This window comes from Podarcis cretensis (assembly GCF_951804945.1).
Source record: "Podarcis cretensis genome assembly, chromosome: 6".
Classification (NCBI taxonomy): domain Eukaryota; kingdom Metazoa; phylum Chordata; class Lepidosauria; order Squamata; family Lacertidae; genus Podarcis; species Podarcis cretensis.
Genome location: NC_137175.1, coordinates 70,916,980 through 70,923,079, shown reverse-complemented (window position 1 = coordinate 70,923,079; position 6,100 = coordinate 70,916,980). Strand labels below are relative to the sequence as shown.

Below are 6,100 nucleotides of genomic sequence, written 5' to 3'. Positions count from 1 at the left end.
TGCTGAGTCAAGCGCAATGCAAGAATGCTCAGTGTTATTGCATAGCTGGGAACCAGCGAGGCTGCAGTATAATGTGCAAGTTTGTTTTGTAAGTAATAATAAAGTATTTATAAATAGAAATATGAAATAAAATGCTACCATATGCTACAAGTAATAGTTGGGAGCTTGCCCTTAGCGGAGAGAAGGTGGAATTTGAGCTTCCATGCGAAGGTGGATACAGTACAAACACATCCATGTGATAATTGGGTAGGCAGCTTAGGTTTCAGCCCTTAGGGGGGGGGGGTGAAGGGAAGAAACAGTTAATCATATAATTAAAAGCTACTTAAGATTCCTCCCAAACTGTGAAACTTCATTCAGATTTGCGACTTGTGAATTATTTATCACCATTTAATTTTTAATAAATGTCCACATGCAGTGGATAAAATTTCCACTTTTGAGAGAGATACACGGCTCCGATTCCAGGCTTATGTGCAATTATTTTGAAATTATATCGTACCCTCGGCCCAGAATATCATTCACATGGGTTATTATACATTTCCCTCTTTAAAAAAGAAAGAAAGAAGCTCAGATATGGTGCTGTAACTTTAAAGCAACTGATCTGAACATGGATTTCCATCTCCTCAGATAATATTAATTAGTGCAGTCTCTTTAAAGTTGTGATGGCCTGTTCCTCTGTATGCTTTTCTCTCATAGTGCTCATTTTTAAACTCTCTGAAAACCAATGGGGAGGATATAGCCCAATCCGGAGAGCCATTCTACATCTAGACTCGCCCTCACGATGGTGCAGAGATTCAATTTGTATTCATGCTGTTGCCTCAGCTGCCATCAGTGGGAATAGGGAAAAGGAGGAGGCCAACAGTGGCGATATGGCCATTCACTACACCTTTAAGACAAACACCAATATCAAATTACTTTTACGCAGATCTATGGAAAACTGGGCATACATGGGTACTGTGTCCCCAACCTTCATAAAGGGTATTGTAGAGCCAGTCAAAGGGCAACCCAAAAGATCAAGTGGCTGGAAGAATTCCTTTGTGTTTACAACATTTGGAGCTTTTTAGCTAAGGAATAAAGTCAGGTAAGAGGAGACATCCTAATGGTGCATAAAATTATACATGGTGTGTGGAGAAAGTGCGTAAGGAAAGGTTTTTGATCCTTGGGTCATACAGACTCTCCAAGATATTCCAGGGACAGTCCCAGAATTACAGAAGCCGTCCCAGTTTCTGATCTGATCCTGGAAGTTCCTGCTTTTTGATGTCCCTATTTTCACCAGAGAAATTTTGGAGGGTAGAATAGGATGTATGTATTCCCATCTGAGAAATGTTGGCGGAGGGGATGCAATGAATGCTGGGAGATTCAGCACACACAAAAAGAAGTATTTCTTCATACAGTGCACAGAGTTTGCTACCTCAGAATGTAGTAATGTCCCTCAACTCTGATAGCTTTAAATTGGGGTTAGACAGACTCCTTGAGAATAAGGCTGTCATTGACTGCCACAGCTGTGATGGCTCTGTAGTTCCTCCAGTACTGAAGGCGGTATGTCACTGAATACCAGCTGGTGCTGGGACTTACTAGCATACCCTCCAACATTTCTCCAATGAAAATAGGGACATCCCATTCCATAATGATAATTTTACTGTTTATACCCCACACATCTTACTGGACTACCCCAGCCACTCCGGGCAGCTTCCAACATATATAAAACCATAATGAAACATTAAACATTAAAAACCTTTCCTATGCAGGATTGCCTTTAGATGGCTCGGGGGTCGGATAACTCCATACCCTCCAACATTCCTCCAGTGAAAATAGGGACATCCTACAGAAAAATGGTACATTCCAGTATCAAATCGGAAACTGGGGTGGCTGCTCTAAAGCAGGAAAGCAGGGACATTTGGAGGGGCTGCACTAATAGGCAGAATGCTGCTGTCCTCGTGTCTGTATGTGGGCCTTTGGTCTGATCCAAGAGAGCTCTCATTGTCTTCTTAAAAGTATTTTCCTAGGATTAGTCTGAATGGGTTACTTCATGGGAATCGTGTCTTTACCCCTTCCCCTCTGTTTTTCTTATTAAATTCTGCAATATAAAACTGAAAAATGAGAAGGGAAAATAAAATCCTAGCAGTTGAACCTATTTGGGTTTTGTTTATTTTAGTGCTTAGAACTTTGCTGGAATTCTCTTGTTTTTGTTAATATAGGTTCTGCATGGTTTCAGTTGTCTCTGTCTTCTTGAAAGTGAAATGAATGTTTGGTGAAGTTAGTGGAGCAATAAGAAGAAGAAGAAAAAAAGGCAGACCCTGTATTTTTCCAAGAGATAATGAGACAAAGCAACTGCCCATAACTTTATGGCTCTGGAAACCAGTCAGAATGATAGAGGCCCTGAAAATGGCAACCAACCACATCTATTTACAAAACTCAAAAAGGGTCCACAGATTAACATCCTCACGAGTTGCTTCAATTGTAGAGAAATTCAACCGTCGTGGTGTTTTGCAGCATAGTAATTTTAGGAGAAGTAGACAGGGACAGTTTGGATCTGGGACTGGAAGATACAGTAGCAGGAGCGAGTTAAAGTGGTGCCTTGGACTTATGTATGGGCATGTCGTAGAAATATCTGGATAAAAAGGAAAATGTGAAACTGCCACTTAGGCTAAGAAAGAGAGAAAAAGAGAATGTAGGCACTTGGACATAAAAAGGGTATCTGATCCCCAACCCCTCTCAAAAACCTGTCACTGATTTTGGTGATTGTTTTTGCTGTTATTAGTTTCCAGATCACTGCCAGAATCTGATATTAGCAGCCAACTCCTAGGGTCTGTGGTCCCTTCGGCCTCCTCCCCAATAAAATATTTGAGGGGGCCGTTCACCTCCAGAGTTGATGGTTGTGGCATTTGCCTGTTCATTTAGAAAATGTTTGAACAGGGGGGAGAGATAGGGTTAAAAATATAGACCAATAGGAAAGCCGGAAGCGGAGCCTACCTGTGTATAAAAGGGCTTAGCCCGAGGTTTGAGTTGTTGTTGCGAGCTGTTGGTGGGTTGTTGGTTGGTTTTAGTGAGTTGCCTGGTTAGGAAAGGCAGTTGGAGAAGCAGTTGGTAGGCAGCTGGTAATAGAGAGAGAGTTAGGGCAGTGGGTTCTTGAGTGAGGGGAGGTAGAAGAGATAGAGAGAGGAAAATAAGACTAAGAAAGTAAAGAGCAACAATATTTGGAATGCCGTAAAAGTTTGTTTGTGTCTGAAATAAAATACACTCTTCTTTATTAATTGAGAACCTGACTGAGGCTGAAGTGATTTTACCGGGAAGGACCTGGTTGGTGACAGCAGATTAGTGGTGTACGGGTCAATAGTCCGTGAGACGACCGGGGGCTCCGTACGAATGCTACAATAGTCACCACAATTCAAATAGTGTGTGCATGCAGTGTCATGTGATCGATCATGCAGGGTGGGGCTTACCTGCCTCCCCACCCCAGGAGGGGATAAGTTGATGGCTTAAAAGGTTAGATCCCTTTCACAGCACCATGGCCCTGATCCAAACCATTTCTCCCTTCCAATGCAGTTACTTTTCCGAAAAGTACTTCTATGTAATGTGTAGTTCAGCCCTCTGACATTCAGGGCCCTTTTACCTGCTGGCATGGTAGGACACAAGACTTTTCATTAAATAAGTCTGTCTTTCTCTTTGTCTGAGAGTTCTATACACATCCCACCTGCGATTACTTCCTTGGCAAGGAGCAGATATTTGACGTTAAAGAGATGTTAATGCAACTCTGCAACATCTTTAAAGACTTCAGTTCATACAAGGTTATGTAACCAGCATTGCAAATCCTCAGATCTACCTGCCTGCCTATCTACTTACCTTACATATTTCAGGTCACATATATTGTCATTGCATAATTTATGATATCAATATCTCTTATATTTCCCTTTTTCAATAAAGTCCCGGCTGCTCGTGTTACTTTACCATCCGCTTCCTGCTGCTCCTCCTGTGCAGCAAAATAGTGAAAATGTGAGTGTATTTATTTAGTTAAGCAGGAAAGGGATTGGGGGGGGGGAAGATCTACAAAAACTTGATTGTTCCTGATTGAAAATTTTGTCTGATTTTTCCTCAGTGCATCCCTCCATACTGCAACCTTTGATTTGCTTGGATCACTTCTTTGTTGATTGGGAGAGGGGGGTGGGAATCAGCCCTTCGCCATGGGTGTCCTTTAATTCAAGTTGAATCCAAAGTATAACTTTTGATTACGGCAGAAAGTAAACTCCGATAGGATTAAGGAACCCCTCTAGGAATTGAGTGCATATTTGTTGGGACTTAAAGCATTCCCTGAATAGCAATTTATTTTCAACCACAACAAACATTTCTTTTGCTTAGATCTACCGTCCTTGCCACCATAGCCTCCTATCTTGCGTTCCTTTTGAACTGCTTGCCAGTAGTAGGCTTGCTAAAAATAATTTATGTGTCCGTACACCGCTATATCACAAGCACATTTGCCTCAGATGTTTACCGTTTATCTCCCTTTTCTTCTCAACTGCATTGCAATTCAGTTTTGGATGCTGATTGTAATGTTCCTAGGGTCACCAAATTCCATAATGGACAGGGTTCGCACCTCTGCAGTATACCCCATTTTGAAGCAGAAGAAGGGCTAAGAGTGGGAGGAAAGGAAATCAAACCCACAACAAACACTTGGGGATAGGGAAAGAGTACCAGACACCACCAAGTTCAAGTATATATTGTAAAATCTATACATAATAATCTGCTCTGCAAAGACAGATTCACTTTCTTTTATTATTACTTAATTGCGCCTGTAAATCGATGCAATGTTTCTTTTTAAAAAAATTACTATTCTTCTACTACTTCTACCTCTCTTTGCTTCTCTTAATTACTGCGTAATTACTGATACATTTCTGAATACTTTATATAGCAAATTGTATTGTCTGCTAAAAATACATTATATAATACGTTTAGCATTTACCTTTATAAAACCATGTGTACGGCCAAAAATCTTAAAAAACCAAAAGCTTAAAAATATCAGATGTTGTCTGGGCCATGAATTTGTCTTCTTCAGTGATGTTTGTAGCTTATAAAGTATTTCACGATAATTTTAGTTGTTCATTAAAATGTTATTTACAGGTTTCTTTTACATCTGTGGTTATGCAACCATTTTATAAAATTGCAAGGCATGTGTTATTAAATTTATTATATGTTTTTGATAACACATAGACTAACTTGGTGGTGCTGGATATTTATTTATTTTAATCCCAATGCAAAGGACGTGTTAGGATTATTTCAACTGGTGCTTTTGTACATGTACAAGAGCTTTTGGTCCAGCAGGCTCAGATTTAGTGTCCAATAATAATAATTTTATTATTTGTACCTAGCTCATCTGGTTGGGTTGCCCGAGACACTCTGGGTGGCTTCCAACACAAAAAAAGAACATAATAAAACACCCAACATTAAAGACTTCAGATGTCTTCTAAAAGTTGTGTAGTTCTTTAATTCCTTGACATTTGATGGGAGGGTGTTCCACAGAATGGGTGCCACTACTGAGAAGGCCCTCTGCCTGGTTCCCTGTAACTTCACTCCTCACAGTGAGGTAACCACCAGAAGGCCTTCAGAGCTAGACCTCAGTGTCCAGGCTGAACACCACAACCCATGAATCCTGGTGAACCTGTCCGGTGGTGGCTGGTAACTGAGTGCCAGGAGTAGACCTCGTATACCATGTAAATCTCTCCCCCCCCCCTCGCTCTGGAGTGATACAACATTGGTGGCCCTTTGGCCCTGGGTTTAGGACAGACAACAAACAAACACATATTCACAAAATGCACAACTAACCTATGGAATTCTCTATCACCATGTGTGATGATACCTCCTAACATTAAATGGCTTCAAAAAAGATTTGGACTCACCCAGAGGGGAAACTTCCATGTTGAGACGAACAAGTTATCTGAGTACCAGATGATGAAAACATGAAATCTTACTTGAGCATTGGTAGCTATTAGCTGAAAATGAAAGAATAACTATAATCCCACAAGACTGATCACCTTTCTGCACTATGGCCTGATTTATCTATTTGGCATAACACATTTATCCCGTATATCACAGTACAGTTACCAAGGAT

The 6,100-nt window shown here is 40.8% G+C and overlaps 1 long non-coding RNA gene across 1 annotated transcript; it reads right to left on the bottom strand.

Annotated features, from left to right (window-relative positions):
• Positions 1–366: 366 nt before the first annotated feature.
• On the bottom strand, positions 367–3,353 carry LOC307219038. Its single transcript, XR_013840281.1, has 2 exons — positions 2,971–3,353; positions 367–883 (listed from the first exon to the last, which is right to left on the bottom strand). It is a non-coding gene; the product is annotated as an uncharacterized lncRNA (long non-coding RNA).
• Between the last annotated feature and the right edge of the window lie 2,747 nt (positions 3,354–6,100).